This window comes from Neoarius graeffei, chromosome 5, assembly GCF_027579695.1.
Source record: "Neoarius graeffei isolate fNeoGra1 chromosome 5, fNeoGra1.pri, whole genome shotgun sequence".
NCBI classification, from domain to species: Eukaryota; Metazoa; Chordata; class Actinopteri; order Siluriformes; family Ariidae; genus Neoarius; species Neoarius graeffei.
This window is the reverse complement of record NC_083573.1, coordinates 57,622,173-57,639,726: the sequence shown is the minus strand read 5'-3', so window position 1 is coordinate 57,639,726 and position 17,554 is coordinate 57,622,173. Positions and strand designations below refer to the sequence as shown.

At 39.6% G+C, this 17,554-nt stretch overlaps 1 long non-coding RNA gene across 1 annotated transcript; it reads right to left on the bottom strand.

Moving 5' to 3' along the window:
• Positions 1 to 1,749: 1,749 nt before the first annotated feature.
• LOC132886074 (uncharacterized) lies at positions 1,750 to 7,421 on the bottom strand. Its single transcript, XR_009654661.1, has 3 exons — positions 7,241 to 7,421; positions 5,019 to 5,097; positions 1,750 to 4,809 (listed from the first exon to the last, which is right to left on the bottom strand). It is a non-coding gene; the product is annotated as an uncharacterized LOC132886074 (long non-coding RNA).
• Between the last annotated feature and the right edge of the window lie 10,133 nt (positions 7,422 to 17,554).

Sequence of the window (17,554 nt, the reverse complement as noted above, 5' to 3'; positions counted from 1 at the left end):
AATGCAGATATAGGTTTCTAAGTTGTGTCAAAGTTTATGTAATATTTTTAAACACCAGTTATTGTTAATAATTATTATAAGTAATTATAATATAATATAATTATTATCCTGGCACGGTGGTGTAGTGGTTAGCACTGTCGCCGAACAGCAAGAAGGTTCTAGGTTCGAACCCAGTGGCTGGCGAGGGCCTTTCTGTGCGGAGTTTGCATGTTCTCCCCGTGTCCGCGTGGGTTTCCCCCACAGTCCAAAGACATGCAGGTTAGGTTAACTGGCGACTCTAAATTGACCGTAGGTGTGAATGTGAGTGTGAATGGTTGTCTGTGTCTATGTGTCAGCCCTGTGATGACCTGGCGACTTGTCCAGGGTGTACCCCGCCTTTCGCCCATTGTCAGCTGGGATAGGCTCCAGCTTGCCTGCGACCCTGTAGAACAGGATAAAGCGGCTAGAGATAATGAGATGAGATGAGATAATTATTATGGTGGTGTAGTGGTTAGCACTGTCGCCTCACAGCAAGAAGGTTCTAGGTTCGAACCCAGCGGCCGGCGAGGGCCTTTTTGTGTGGGGTTTGCATGTTCTCCTCGTGTCTGCGTGGGTTTCCTCTGGGTGCTCCAGTTTCCGCCACAATCCAAAGACATGCAGTTAGGTTAACTTGGGCTGAAGTGCCCTTGAGCAAGGTACCTGACCCCTGACTGCTCCCGGGCACTCTGGTGTGACTGCCCACTGCTCTGGGTGTGTGTTCACTGCTTCAGATGGGTTAAATGCAGAGTGTGCATGTGACAAATAAAGGTTTCTTCTTCTTCAACATCTGCAGGAAACTCCTGTGGATGTTCTATCAGTCGCCAGTGTCCTGTTTTATACTGTGGTGTGCTGGGGGGGCAGCACATCCAAGAAGGACACATCCAGGCTGGACAAACTGATCAGGCGGGCCGGCTCTGTGGTCGGCATGAAGCTGGACTCTCTGGTGACGGTGGCAGAGAAGAGGACTATGGACAAACTACTGAACATCATGGACGATGCCAGTCACCCTCTGCACACCATCATCAGCAACCAGAGGAGCCTGTTCAGTGCTCCTTCCTGTTGGGGTTCAACCCAGTCAGAGACCCCGATTCCTTCGTGGGCCCCCCTTGGATCCGAGGACGAATGAAACAGGTCGATAGAAACAGACAGGGGAACACCAGAGAATTCACATGCCAGTTCATTCGCACAGTCACTTCGTCAAAATGGAAACATTCTTGGAAACATCTTATAGTATCTCTGTGTTTATGTTTTGTCTTCATTTGTGTGTGTGTGTGTGTGTGTGTGTAATGGGTGTGCGTCTATGTAGAAGTGTGTAATGATCTTGAATCAATCATAATATAATAACATATTTCTGATGATAGTAAGGTACAGATAGATATCAGAGTTTCGGCTTATGGTCAATATTATGGTTAATATTCATTACATAGAGCATGGAATGTCTAAACACAGAATGTCTAGTCTACGGAGTCTATTCAGAGAAGGTCAAAGACATTAGTTTGCACAGAAAGGATCTTAATAATTAACATAATTTCTTAACACATGAATGTGTGTTAAGTCAGTAAATTACATCTTGATTTCATCAACATAAGCAAAATAACAAATAACAATATGTCTTTAATAATGCTAAAACAAAGAATGTTATAAGAAAATAAACATAAAAAATAAGAACAACAAACATAAGAACAATGAGAATATGTCTGAAAGAGAGAGAACAATTAAACAACTAACAGGATTAAACTCATAACTAAATTAGGTTAATGCTTTTAAACTAAAAACCCTTAGAATCATAAGATCTTAACTATAATTATAATGTCATTATGAAACTAATCTAAAACTATAAAACTAACATTAATCACGGAATGCATTCATTAATTACGGGATCCAAATCACTACCATAGTATATTTCAAGCTTTTAAGAAGCTATAAACCTAAGTTTCAACTAAACATGAATTAACATAAACATGAACCTTAATTCTACCATTTCAGAGTGTGTGTGGGTCGATCTGACACCAAAACGGACCTTGGTGAATCTTTCAGACACCTCTCTGAATGAATACACATTCATATCAAAAAATAAACAAAATGTTCCCAAACAATGTCCAGCCGAGACAGAAGGTCATTTTTAACTGAACCTTAAGTTAATCCTTAATTTTGTCACCATTTTAATAAATTACTGCCTTCTTGGTCAAGAATAATACTTATATAAACCTAACAATCCCCCCCTTTGATAATAGTATTACTATTATCAAATCCTAGGATCATATTTGATCATTATCACCTCATGATCATATATGTGATTACATCGAGAATTAATCTTGAGTTAATCTTTGCCCTTCTTGACGTATATTGGTGCTCAGAGGGCGGGCATGCCCAATCAGCCCTTGTCCCACCTCACCGGAGCTTAGAGAAACTCAAAACCTCTTAATTCCCAGATACACGCTACTTCCTTCAGAGTAATTTGTTCTAAAACAGTGAGGGAAAAATGAAATTAGAAGGCATATCGACCTATAGTGAGAACAGAGTCCTGTAAGAATACAGAGTTTCAGAGCATGGAGATGTGTAATAATAGTAGAAAACGGCATCAGATGAAAGACATAACACATTCGTGTGGTGTGTGCTTGTGCAGTCCAGTTAGCGAAGTTAGTCCAGAAGATGTTGTCTCGAAGTCCAGCTCGAGCGGGTAACCCTGCTCCGAGCAATGAAGTGGTCCAGAAGGCTTGGGCGGGTAACCCTGCCCCGAGCAAAGATGAAGCAGTCACGAAGGCTCGGGCGGGTAGCCCTGCCCCGAGCAACAATGAAGTCACGAAACCCGTGATGAGGACTGTCATGGTTGTAGTGAGGATGATTGGTTCCAAATGGGGCGCAAGATCTCTTCTCCTCTTTGTTCACAACGTCTTGAGGATTCTCAGTCGAATCTGTGTAGAGCTCAGAAATAGAGAGAGAGAGAGAGAGAGAGAGAGAGAGAAAACTGGCCAGAGGGAGACTAGATAGGGACACAAAAAGCATTAATAGCAGCAAACTTGTTATTGTAACACAACTTTGTTATGGAGCCTTCTTCAATCGAGTGGCATGGATCCACTGTGGAAAAAGATCAGTTAAAACAGCAGCAAAAGTAATGGCGACTATGTCTGCAGGCCCATTATATTGTTTTCCCAATTGTCCAAATCATTACTTTAAAAAGTCACACCAGCACCTGTCTCCCACGTGAAAGGGGTGTGTGGTGGAGATAATGTTGTATTATTGACCTTGGTACAAATTTTATGCAACTTATCTACAAGGGCTGCAGAATACTCATCCATATGCATTTTCAAATCAGAGGTACCCGGAGCCGGAGTTCCCTTCTTCCAGGGGAGAATAATTTCTTGGTCTCACACGAATTTCAGCCAGAATGAATTATGGATTACAGAACCAAACCTGTGTCCTGCATGACCTTAATTAATTTGTCTTTCAATGTTCGATTAGTACGTTCTATGATACCAGAGGATTTAGGAATGTGAAAACACCAGTTTAGTTTAGAGATACTTACAAAGTGTGTGACTTTTGAGGTGAAAAGGGGTACCTTTGTCTGAGTTTATGGCATCTGGAACCCCATAACTATAACAATAATTATTATTGATTTCTTATTATTTTATTGTTGTTATTTTATTGTTCTGCTTTTATTGTTTGTTTTTCTTTTTTACTGTCCAGTGTCCTTGGGTACCTTGAAAGGCACTTATAAATAAAATGTATCATTATTATTATTATAACTAGGTATCAAAACGAGTAACTACCTTCGTGTTCTCTCGAGAACAGGGAAAAACTTCTACCCATTTAGAGAATTTGTCCACAATCAAGATGACAAAAATCAAATGAGAAAGAAAGAGCGTATGTCTCATGCAGAATATCAGGCTGATATTGATTGAACACACAGAATAACCACAGAGGTAGAAATTATAAAACAAGAACCGTCTGAGGGTTTAGAACAAAAACCACCAATAAAGATCCCTAGAGGGCTGGAGGGAAGAGATCAGACCTGATACTAGTAGTATGTATGATTTTTTAGACAGACAATATCAATGTCATCCCAAGTATCATCCCGAGAATTAAGGAGGCGTGCGAGAGCGCGACCTACATTATCAAAAGAGGATGTGACACGAATTTCGAGATTGTTAGTAGAACAGAGAATAAATAGTCATATGTTAATTTAATTATCTATTAAATTACTGATTAATTAATTTAATGGGTCTGTCAATTTTGCAACCATCAAACCTTCAAAGCACATGCGGAGACAGCCCCCAGACACGCAAGTAAGCCTTGAGCAACAATGTCTAATGTTTTGGATAAAAACGCACAATGATGCATCTCCCCCCCTCATGCTCCCCAGAGGCTGTGCCCTGGTGTTCACAGGCATAGAGGTGGAAGGGCTTGAAGTGAGCAGGTAGCCCAGGGGTGGAACAAAGGGTGCTTTTGAGGGAGTGACAAGCGACCACGGTGGCACCATAGCGTCAGTCCAGGTCAAAGGATGTTGCAGTGGCTCGTGATGAGAGACTGCGGAACGGAGAAGCTTGTCATATAAAGAGCAGTCAGGGATCCATTTTCTGACCCAGCAGGGCGTTTTGTGTCTAGAATGACAGCCTTGAGAAAGTTCAAAACTTCAAAAGTTCAAATACTTAAGTGTCCATACAATATTGCAGCTTGGTTCTGGAAACCTTAAAGCCCTTATGCACCAGATGTTGGAGCAGGCGCAAGTGTCAGTGTCTTGGCAGATTTCTGGTGACTCAGCAGATACCAGAACACACAGACCATAGAGTCCTGAGGGAGGGAGAAGGTCACAGAGCACGTTATGAATTACAGCTGAAAAAAAAAACAGCAGGAGAGTCAAATGAAACCTTGAGTCTAAACGCTATCTCCTCATGTGCGTGGAAAAAGGCAGAACAAGGCAAAACAGAGATCATTAATGGAAAAATGATGAGCAGGAACCTGTGATATTACAGAAGAAACAATCAATTCATTAATCTTACGTAAATCTTGTGTAAAGTGTCTCGCCACGCCTTGCTCGAGAAGAGACTGTAGGATGACATGGATCCAGAGAGAGAGGTACTGCTTATTATAAACAGGATGCACATGAATAGTTTCATGTCAATTTAAGTTCCAGGTTGCAGTGCAACAAAATGTGGAAAGGTTCAAGGACAATGAATACTTATACAAGCCAATGTATCATAATCATGATAATTTATGAAGTTTTTTTCTTAATGGTTAAACAAAGATAAACCCAAGTCTCCGATTTATAAACAAAAAGTTATTCAAGTAAACGTTTGTTAACTGTTTCTTGCTGAAAAAAATTATGGTTAACTAAATACATTAAAAGCCTATCCATTCCATGTGGTTTTTAAAGGCAAAAGTATGGAGGTTTAAAACTTCAGCAAACAATTAATCAGAGCATTTCATATCAATAGTTCGAAATTAGGAGGAACATGGTTAAGCTTAGCCTCATAAGTAGCAATAAGTTTAAAGAAAGATAAGGAGATATAAAGCAGGGCAAATTGAAATGACAAACAATTTCACTGAATGTAATTTGAATAAAATTAAATAGCTGATAAGCACTCTTTGTTGGATTCGATATGTGACAGACTCAAAATACATTTTTAATTCAATTAACAGTATTAATGAGAATTGGTTGTCTGTCTTGGACATTTTGACTTCATGTATATGGAATTTACCTAATAATATAAAGAGATTACTTATTAAATTCATTATTATGAGAAAGTGCCAAAAATAATGATTTTCTCTGCTCAGTGCAGATTTCTGTGGCTGTCCTTGCCTGCTGTTCTTGCATGAGTTATTTGTTTATATTATAGCTATCTGTAGGCGGCACGGTGGTGTAGTGGTTAGCGCTGTCGCCTCACAGCAAGAAGGTCCTGGGTTCGAGCCCCGTGGCCGGCGAGGGCCTTTCTGTGTGGAGTTTGCATGTTCTCCCCGTGTCCGCGTGGGTTTCCTCCGGGTGCTCCGGTTTCCCCCACAGTCCAAAGACATGCAGGTTAGGTTAACTGGTGACTCTAAATTGAGCGTAGGTGTGAATGTGAGTGTGAATGGTTGTCTGTGTCTATGTGTCAGCCCTGTGATGACCTGGCGACTTGTCCAGGGTGTACCCCGCCTTTCGCCCATAGTCAGCTGGGATAGGCTCCAGCTTGCCTGCGACCCTGTAGAACAGGATAAAGCGGCTAGAGATAATGAGATGAGATGAGATAGCTATCTGTAACAGTCTGGGAGTCTTATCTCAATGTTGACTGAGAAAGAGACAGAGCATATTGCTACGGAACAATTATTCAAAATATTATATAGGACGACAATTATTCAAAAAAATGTCAAAAATGAAGTAAAAAGCGGGTTAGCTCGCTGTTGAACTAATTTCATGCTTCCCAGACAAGACAAATCCACATTTCGCTAAAACGCGTTAGAAACAGGATCTATAGGATATTTAAAGGTTAGAATTACATATGATTAATAAAAATACCACTACACCAGCGGCGGTGAGAGCGCCGAATCCTAACCACTAGACCACCACACGATCAGTTTTAAAACGTTTTAGATCAATATTAAACATTAGGTTAAACATTAAACTTTTCGGCATTTCCATTCATACGTAGGGTAAATATATTTGGTGCCTTTTATTATGCCTTTAAACAGGAAGTGGTATAATACTCGATATTTTAAAAATGATTCCTGATAAATATCTTAAAATCTGAAAGTGATATTTGATTTGGCTGAATTAATCAAACTCTAAGCCTTAAATATATTTCTTCTGTTTTTACCATGTCGGTTTAATTTAAGTGAATGTTTTAAAAATGGTTTTTGTGTTGTATTTGCTTGTACAGTTATTTCATTATTTAAGGTCTGAACACATAGAATTACTGCCCAAATCTGATGAGACGAGAGTTTTGCCCTAAAGAGCTGTTTTTTTTTCTTTTATCCAGTGCGCATGCCCAGTTCACAAGCATCATGGGAACTGGAGTTCTCATAATTTTGAAAACTTCGTATTCATCTATAAGATCTAGACATGAAACTGTATTAATAGCTGCACTATTAATTATTAAAACACATTAATAGTCTTGTAGAGTGCTCGCGGACCTGTTCAGAGATCACCTCGCAGACCACTCGTGACTTTCCTGATAACCTTCCAGTTACAAGTTTCGGACTATCAACACACAATGAATATAAAATAAAATGCAGATGATCTACTCACCAAACGCTGAAACTAATTGATTAAGAAGCAGATTTTTCCTCTGATGATGTTAAGGGAAGAGGATCTCTTCTCTTGGATTTCTAACAGTGATGAGATTCACAGACGATTCGGATCTTCTTCGGTACGAAACATAAATGACTCGATCGAGCGAATCGATACAGACGCATCAACGGCATTTGTTGAGTTCATGCACACGTAATGGTTAAAGGAAAGTTCATACTTTAATTTAATGCAGCATGAAAGTGTGATTATTGTTTACAATTTGAAAACAGGAATACAAATAAGGTTTCCGTAGTTTCTGAAGAATCAAGAGTGAATCAAGTAAATTGATTCACACGCATACAAGTTTGTTCTAAAGAATCGGTTCAGTGAAGTTTTCGTTGAGATCATAATGCACAATATACAGAATGTCTGTATTTTATACGGATTTGATTCAATAAACATAGTATACGGGCGTACAAATAAAGTTATACGGATTCTTTTTAAAAAAAAAAACTTCAATATTTATTTAGAGCTATAATCAATTCCCACAATGATAAAAGAGCACATATTTACACTTTGTGGTTTTTTTTGTCAAACACTGAAGCTTTATGTATTCATTCTTAAAGTTTATTATTATTAATATTGAATAAAAAGTACCTGGGATATATTATTGTTAATTATCATTCAAATTTTAGGTAAATAATTTTAATTTGCATCTTATAAGGATTTTATAAGGGAAATAAGGATTTTGGAAGTTGGTTATACAGGTTTGATTCACCAAAGGTTTGACATTTATGCACACCAGGACCACAGTTCTGACTGTTCATGTCCAGAGTACTGATTTGTTGTTTCATTATTTTGTGCATATCCAGTAATGCCTTATATAAATGCTAAAACAATTAAAGTTACATTACACAGCTCCCAGAGATTGCAAATACCTGAATGAGGATAAATCAAAACTGAGCCAGCCAAATTGTCTAGAATCTGTGTAGAATGCTAAACCACATCCAATCCCGTGGGTTTTTTCTCGGGGTCCGGGTACCTTAATACAATAATACAATTAATATAATACAATTTTTCCCCCCATGGTGGCTGCATGAAGGAATCAAAGATTAAAAGCGCGCTCTTCCCATGACAGCTCCTTCACTTCACGAGGGTCACCTTCCCGTAAACAAATTACGAGGTTTACCAATCTTCCCGTGGCTCTACCAAGCCCCATAACGTCCCGTAAACAAGAGTCTACGAGGTTCCCCAAACGTCTCGTGCCTCTACACGAGGTTTACCAAGAACATAACCAGAATTATAAACAACTGGGTCTCTTTTCTTTTTTTTAAATTACTACCAACCAGGCGGAAGTCTAACCAATCAATTATAAATTAAAAATTAAAATAATTTACTCACCTGGTTGGCAGTATCCCACTTCTGACACCAAATTGTTGGGGTTCAACCCAGTCGGAGACCCCGATTCCTTCGTGGGCCCCCCTTGGATCCGAGGACGAATGAAACAGGTCGATAGAAACAGACAGGGGAACACCAGAGAGTTCACATGCCAGTTCATTCGCACAGTCACTTCGTCAAAATGGAAACATTCTTGGAAACATCTTATAGTATCTCTGTGTTTATGTTTTGTCTTCGTGTGTGTGTGTGTAATGGGTATGCGTCTATGTAGAAGTGTGTAATGATCTTGAATCAATCATAATATATTTCTGATGATGGGCGGCACGGTGGTGTAGTGGTTAGCGCTGTCGCCTCACAGCAAGAAGGTCCTGGGTTCGAGCCCCGGGGCCGGCGAGGGCCTTTCTGTGTGGAGTTTGTATGTTCTCCCCATGTCCACGTGGGTTTCCTCCGGGTGCTCCGGTTTCCCCCACAGTCCAAAGACATGCAGGTTAGGTTAACTGGTGACTCTAAATTGACCGTAGGTGTGAATGGTTGTCTGTGTCTATGTGTCAGCCCTGTGATGACCTGGCGACTTGTCCAGGGTGTACCCCGCCTTTCGCCCGTAGTCAGCTGGGATAGGCTCCAGCTTGCCTGCGACCCTGTAGAACAGGATAAAGCGGCTAGAGATAATGAGATGAGATGAGATTTCTGATGATAGTAAGGTACAGATAGATATCACAGTTTCGGCTTATGGTCAATATTATGGTTAATATTCATTACATAGAGCATGGAATGTCTAAACACAATGTCTAGTCTACGGAGTCTATTCAGAGAAGGTCAAAGACATTAGTTTGCACAGAAAGGATCTTAATAATTAACATAATTTCTTAACACATGAATGTGTGTTAAGTCAGTAAATTACATCTTGATTTCATCAACATAAGCAAAATAACAAATAACAATATGTCTTTAATAATGCTAAAACAAAGAATGTTATAAGAAAATAAACATAAAAATAAGAACAACTTAAACATAAGAACAATGAGAATATGTCTGAAAGAGAGAGAACAATTAAACAACTAACAGGATTAAACTCATAACTCAATTAGGTTAATGCTTTTAAACTAAAAACCCTTAGAATCATAAGATCTTAACTATAATTATAATGTCATTATGAAACTAATCTAAAACTATAAAACTAACATTAATCACAGAATGCATTCATTAATTACGGGATCCAAATCACTACCATAGTATATTTCAAGCTTTTAAGAAGCTATAAACCTAAGTTTCAACTAAACATGAATTAACATAAACATGAACCTTAATTCTACCATTTCAGAGTGTGTGTGGGTCGATCTGACACCAAAACGGACCTTGGTGAATCTTTCAGACACCTCTCTGAATGAATACACATTCATATCAAAAAATAAACAAAATGTTCCCAAACAATGTCCAGCCGAGACAGAAGGTCATTTTTAACTGAACCTTAAGTTAATCCTTAATTTTGTCACCATTTTAATAAATTACTGCCTTCTTGGTCAAGAATAATACTTATATAAACCTAACACTTCCCAAATGCAGGACTAACAGACTTAAAAACTCCCTTGTCCCTCACGCCATCAAACTGTACAACTCCTCTCTGGGGGGAGGAGGGGTAACAGGAGGACAGAGGACAGGAAGGAGCAGGAGCCTAGCCTGACAATAAGCAATACTGGACAATGTGCAATATAAAGTGCAATATCTCTCCTGCTGGACCCTTTTTTTCCTCCCCCCACCTTCCTCTCTTCCCCATATCTTATTTTTTATACTTGTATATGTAAATATTTAATTTATCTAGAAGTTTTTTCTCTACTTTCTATTTTCTGTTTATCCTGTAATGATGCTACTGGAAGGGAACCCGCCCAAAGGGATCAATAAAGTTCTATCTAATCTAATCTAATATGGAATTAAAGCCGCTAGCGGCCTTGACGGGCCCTCGCACATGTCGTTCTGCAACCCAGGACATTCCGCCACCCAACAAAACAGTCACATGCAGGCCTGCCGACAGGGGGGGACAAACGGGTATGTTGTCCCGGGCCCAGGAATGGGGGGGGGCCCAGAACTTGGCTCTCATGAAGTTGCGATTATTTTATTTCATTTCAAAATGTGTTGATTTGGGGGAGAAATGTGCTATATTTGCATTCAATAAATGATTTCTAGATCTTTTGCCTTTACGGTCTTTGAAAAAGGCGTCAAGAACCCCCTACCACCCCTAATGCAAAAATGGTTTGGTCTGACTCTTTGATTAAGGGGAAAAAAACGACATCGTTCGATCATAGCACTTCGACAACCATTTGCCAACATGCACAAGTCAGGAGCACAGAAAAGAAAAGAGAAAAAGAGAGGAAGAAACCAAGAGACTCAGGGGCTCACTGCATAAATATTTTAAAAAAGATTCGGATGATGCAGCAGGTACTAGCAAAGGCAGTGGGGCAGCTGAGCCAGGTAAGACACAGCCAACTTTTTCCAGCCCCGTAAAGTAACCCCAACCAAGGCATGCGCGGCACGCAATTCATGTTACAAACGAGGGGAAAGCAAGTCACACTGAACACCATATCAAACGCACAGGGCATTGAATCATTTCATAACCACAACAGCTTAATAACATTGTGTTTCATATATCTGATTGAAGCTAAGAATATTCACATTAGCCCGCAATCATATCCCGCCGTTTCTCGAGCGGTGTGTTCTTCTCTGCTTTTCACACTGGACAGTACGCAAGCACGCACAACAAAAGTCCGGCGCATTGCATTTCGCACCTGAATAGTTGCAGACTAAGGAAATGTTAAAATGTTAAAACTGTAAAAATGTTGAAATGCTAAAATGAAATGGTTGTTGACCGGTTGAATGGTTTTTGAATACGTGTCATTTAAGGGTTGGAGTGAGTAGAGACTGGGATAAGAGAGGTGTGTGTGTGTGTGTGTGTGGGTTGGCCCCGGGGGGGCCCATTCAGAGCATTTTGCCCCGGGCCCAGCCAAAGCTGTCAGCGGCCCTGGTCACGTCATATATTCATCAAATGTTCAAAGGTGATGTGCATGTTGCAAATGCCATGACTGCTTGACGGATGAGAGATAGACAAAGACTGTGTGTGTGTGTGTGTGTGTGTGTGTGTTTCTGTGGTATGAAAATGTACATTTATATATGTACAAAACTATACGTGTCTCCTCCTTATCTCTATCTCACGCTGTAATATTAAGTCATCTTAGCTTTCCTGTGTCTGCAGTATGTGTGTGTGTACATGCAGAGTTTTCACGTCTGCAACAAAATGCACAATGATGGCAGGTCACTATTATTGTGTGTGTGTCTGTCAGAGAGAGAGAGTGTGCTCATAGATGTTGCGTGTGCATGTGAGTGCATACTTGTGAGAGTGTGTGTGTATGCATAAATATGCATATGACTGTGTGTATGAGTGTGCACAGAATTGTATACGTTACCTATTCTCGTGAGTATTCATGTGTGTGTATATGATTGCAACTGTGTGTGCGCGCATGTGTGTGTGCTACATGTATATGAGTGTGAGTGTATTGGTGGCGCTATGTCAGGCATGTCATAGATCAATCCGTCAAAGCATTGCAAATCTTTGGCACATTTCCTGCTTGGCCAGATGGTGATACTGTGCTAGGCATGTGAATTAGATGTGTCAATATCATCAGTAGCTTTTGGTCCACTAAACAAAAATAATTAGGTGTCAGGGAATATTCTTTTTATGACCTACACTTGATTGACTTTATGATTCTGCAAAGCATTTTAGGGTCCGTCATTTATATCAAAAATCCCAAAGGGATATCAAAAATCCCTTCGCAATTTCTTGGCATCAGCAATATCTTGGCGTCATGTTTGCCAAGTTTGACATGAATCTGATGAACCGTCTAGGAGGAGTACGTTATAAAAGACCATGTGTCCAAACGCATATAAGCCCAATTACCTCACTTCCTGTTGGGCGTGGCATCATCCAAAGGGTAGAACTTTGGGTAGAACTCCAAAGTTCTACCCATTCATTTCAATGGGAAATGGAAAAAGGGGCGCTATGAAGTCCCTGGGCCATGCCTGGGGCCAAACATCTGTGGCTGAGAAGCGGTTACAATGACTGACGTGTGTATCAAATTTCATGAGTTTTCGTGCATGGGAAATGCCTCAAAAAAAGCCTAGCGCGACAAAAAAAAAAAAATCCTTCGAAAAACAATGGGGTCTTCGCACCGAACGGTGCTCGGGCCCTAATAACAATGATTTATATATATATATATATATATATATATATATATATATATATATATGCGTTATGCAAAAATAAAGTCTCACTTTTACCGACACCTTATATGAACATTATATTGGTACTTCACCTATTGGCCACTAGAGGATTCATTTTTCCTTTTCCTGCCTTTATCCAGCGTTCTGAGAATAACGTTTACCCAGAGTGTTTTTACTTCTATACTACCCTGTCACTCCAGACAAATTAGAATAACACCCACCTCTTCCAATCAGGTAGCACATTCCTCATGAATATTCATTTACAAGATGAAAGGGCAGCATAACTCTAATGAGCCAAATCTGAAGCTTGTTGAAGCATGTTTTCTGAAATAGGCTACCAAAAAGAAACTGACTTGTCTTATTTCAGAGATTGTGGATTAGTAGGCACTCCGGATACCCAAATGTATGTGCACCAGCACTGAAAAAAGTGAGTTTTTCCATGTCACTTTTAAAGTATAACTAAAAACACAGTTTCATTATGTAATTATGAGTCTGAGGTTTATAATTACTGTACACTACTGTATATACAGTCTCAGTCACAATTGGGATTTAAATAAGCAAATACTCAAGAGCCTTTGACTGGATAATTACTGCAGTGATTGCATTTCAGCTGGCAACAATACTTTTAACCCTAACTGATGCAGTGAGTAGCTTCTCAATTCTGAAACAAGCATGTCAGATGATGTATCCCACGGTCATGGAAAAGATGCTACTGTGTTTCAGAAATTATTGGGCTGCATCAAGCAAAGAAAACCACTAAGGAGGTTGCTGAAATTTCTGGAGTTTGAGAATTTGAGTTAAGAACGGTCCAACTCATTATTAAAACCTGGAAGGATTTAATTGTGAACTGAATTTCATGGAAGAAATGTGGTCAGAAAAAAATCTTGACTGACTAATCAGATCACACTTAAAGTCGAATCATTAAAAAATAAATAAAAATATAGGACCGTAGAACTCATGGCTATGTTTAATAGTGAAAACGAGCATTTCCACACACACAATGTGATGAGAACTCACAAGATTGGGACTAATCAGCTGTGTGGCCATAAGAAAACCACTTGTTGGTGAGGTTAATCAGATCAAAAGGCTTCAATTTGCTAGGGAGTATAAAGATTGGACTCTGGAGCAATGGAAAAAGGCCATCCGGTCTGAGGAGTAGATTTACCATACCTGAGAGCAATGGGCACATCACTTCATGCGTTTCCCTTCTTACCCTGATCTCAGAAGTGACTCATCACTCTGGAATAGGGTAAATCTGATTCATCAGACCACATGACCTTTTTCCATCGCCATGCATAGTTATGATCTGTTATTGCTTCTATTGGTCAGGTTGAAGCTCAGCAACAGTGTGTGGCAAGAAAATGAAGTCTGCTAACAACCCAAATGTACTGAATGAGCAGCTTCCTTCAAAGGAGTTTTCTTTCCTGATAGCACAGGCGTATTCCAGGATTCATCATGAGACTCAAATTGTGAAAGTGTGCTTCAGGGTGCATGAGAAATCATGTTCACACATGAATTGACCATGACAGAATCCTGACCTTAACCACCACTGAAAGTCTGAGCTGTATTGGAGAAGACTTTATGCAACTCTGGACAAAAAGTAAAATGTTGCGACATTACATAAGGTTCTTGAAATAACACCACAGCAAATGTGCCCCATAATCATGTAATAAGGTGGCCCAATGAAATATTAGTGTCCCTGATTTTTTTTTTTTTTAAATTTACATAATTCTGCTCTCCAGATAATGCACAAGATGACTGCTTGGTTTTTGGTAGGTTGACTGCAAATATGAGGGGGAAGGGAAAAAAAAAAAAGCACCTTGAATTAGAGGTCTGCGCAGGACAGAATTTTCAGTCCCGCTCCCGCCAAGAATTATGATTTTCAGTCCCGCTCCCGCCCCCGCCCCCAAATCCCGCATGATGCAGATGTTCGCGTTATTTCTCACCAAAGTTCTTGTCATTGGCTTGGGGAATTAAACATGCTGAGCTTAGCTGAGCTCTCCACTGACTGATCCTTCACCTAGCGCACGTAGCGAGGGTGCGCGTTGCCAGGCGGCATGCACAGCTGAGGCTTTACAGAGATACCCAACACACCTACCAAAATCTACAGTGGATATTAAGAATATTGTACATTGCACATAGCTTATATGTCACTCCTCACATTTACATTCTAGGAAATACAAGTAGGCCTATAAGAAATTAATATAATTTAAAGACACAGCGTGATGGTGCCCCGCCCCCTACTTTGAGTGAATTTGAGCATAAATATCTACAGCTCGCGTTCAGGGGTGCGTTTCCCAAACAACCAACCAAGTTAGCATTAAACCAATATGGTACGATGCAAGTTTGAACTAACTAACATCCAAAAAACGACTGTTTCCCAAAGCTGTAGTACCAACTTGGTCTGAACCAAGTTGATTTGAACCAACACAGTTCAAACTCTGCTCCTCCTACTCAAGCGAGTAGGACGCTTCTTTGCTTTGCTCCTGCTTGATCTTTCTTTTACTTTACTCTCTCATTTAATTTCCACTATTTTTTCATTTTATTTTTCATTTTATTTTTCATCTTTATAAGATAAGTTAGCTTTTAAAACAAAATGCCAGGAGGCAAAAAATCCAAGAGATCTTGCAGAAAATGCACAGAACTAGAACAGAGGATTTCTATCCTGGAATCAAAGATTGATGCCCTGCCAAAGACGGACGAATTAAGAGCGATATCTCAGGAAAGGAGTACAGAAACAGTGGCTGAGAATGCAGAGATTGCATCCCGACAAGCCGATGGCATTGCAGATCGAGTGGATGAAATCATCGATCTAACAGGGCAAAATGTGAGTACAGAAAACTGGCACATGATGTGCTGTGGGTCCCTGCATTGGGTGTAGTTTTGAAAACAAGTTGGGACCCAGTATGCCTATGCCATTCTCTATTCCTGTATTGATAAGAAATAGAAAACATAGAGCATATTTAACCCAGGGGGTAAACCAGTCTAGTCTCCTTCCTGTTTCAAAACAACATCAGAGTGCCCAAGCAGATATTACTTCTAGACTTTCTGTAAAGCTAGCTCTTCTGAACGTTAGATCACTTTCAAACAAGTCATTTTTAATTAATGATCTTATCTGTAAACACAATCTTGATTTTTTGCTTTTAACTGAAACTTGGCTGGATCAAGCAAATAGTGCTACCACCCTTATTGAAGCAGCCCTCCCAAATTTTAATTTCATGAATGCTACCCGACAGGGAAAAGGTGGAGGGATTGCAAATATATTCAAAGCCTCTTTTCAATGTAAACACTTGGTGATTTTAAATCCTTTGAACACTTATGTGCACTTGTTACATGCTCTCCTAACATATTGTTAACTATTTACAGGCCTCCGAGACATTCAGCCAAAGTTTTTCTGGAAGAGTTTGGTGAACTGTTGTCAGTCATTTGCTTAGAGATTGACTGTCTTATTATATCTGGGGATTTTAACTTGCATGTAGATAATCCTGAAAACACTTATGTCAGAGAACTACTTGCACTTATTGACAACTTCAACCTAGTACAACATGTACAGGGGCCGACCCACTCTCGTGGTCATACCCTTGACCTCGTCATCACAAAGGGTCTTACTGTTTCTACTACTGTTGTTGACCTGGCCTTATCTGATCATCTTTGTGTTTTCTCTGATGTTTCTATGTCTCCTCACATTCAGAACAGCTCAACGACTATGGGTAGGAGAGTCATAAACGACAACACGTGTTCTCTTTGAGCAAGCTCTCTCTCGGATCTCAACCAAAATGTCAGACTCTGTAGATGATTTACTGGAAATTTTTAATTTAAATATGACCCAAATTATGGATGATATTGCTCCATTCAAAATCAAAAGAATTAATGACAAGCAGAAAGCACCATGGAAGCAATACCCAGCTGTTAAATTGCTTAAGAGAGAATGTAGAAAGACTGAAAGAAAATGGCGTAAATTTAAACTTCACATCCATTATCAAATCTATAAAGAGATGCTTTGTAAATATAATTATGAAATTCGTAAAGCAAGACAGTCTTTCTTCATCAACAGGAATATGAACAATGCCCGTGTGCTATTTTCAACAGTAGAGACGCTAACTAATCCCCCACCACAATTAGCACCTGAACTTCTCTCAGTTAATAAATGAAATGAGTTTGCATCCTTCTTCAAAGGTAAAATTGATAAAATACGGCAGAATATTGCTCATAATATATCTCAGTTGCAAATAATTGAAAAGCTGCAATCACCAGTGACACAGACAGACAACTTCAACACAATGTCAGAATTTTGTTTAATTGATTACGAGACTCTTGAAAAAACTGTACAAAATCTCAGTTCCTCAACATCTGAATTGGACATTCTGCCCACCAACTTTTTTAAGTCTGTTCTTCACCTCATAATTACAGATGTGCTTCAGATCATAAATACATCCCTTGAGACTGGCATTGTTCCTGTGTCCCTGAAAAAAGCCGTTGTAAAGCCCCTACTTAAAAAAAATAATCTGGATGCTTCAGTATTAAACAACTACAGGCCAATATCAAATCTACCATTCATCAGGAAAATCCTTGAAAAAAAAAACTGTCTTTAATCAATTAACTGCCTTCTTGATATCAAACAGCTGTTTTGATAATTTTCAGTCAGGATTTCGTGCCAATCATAGC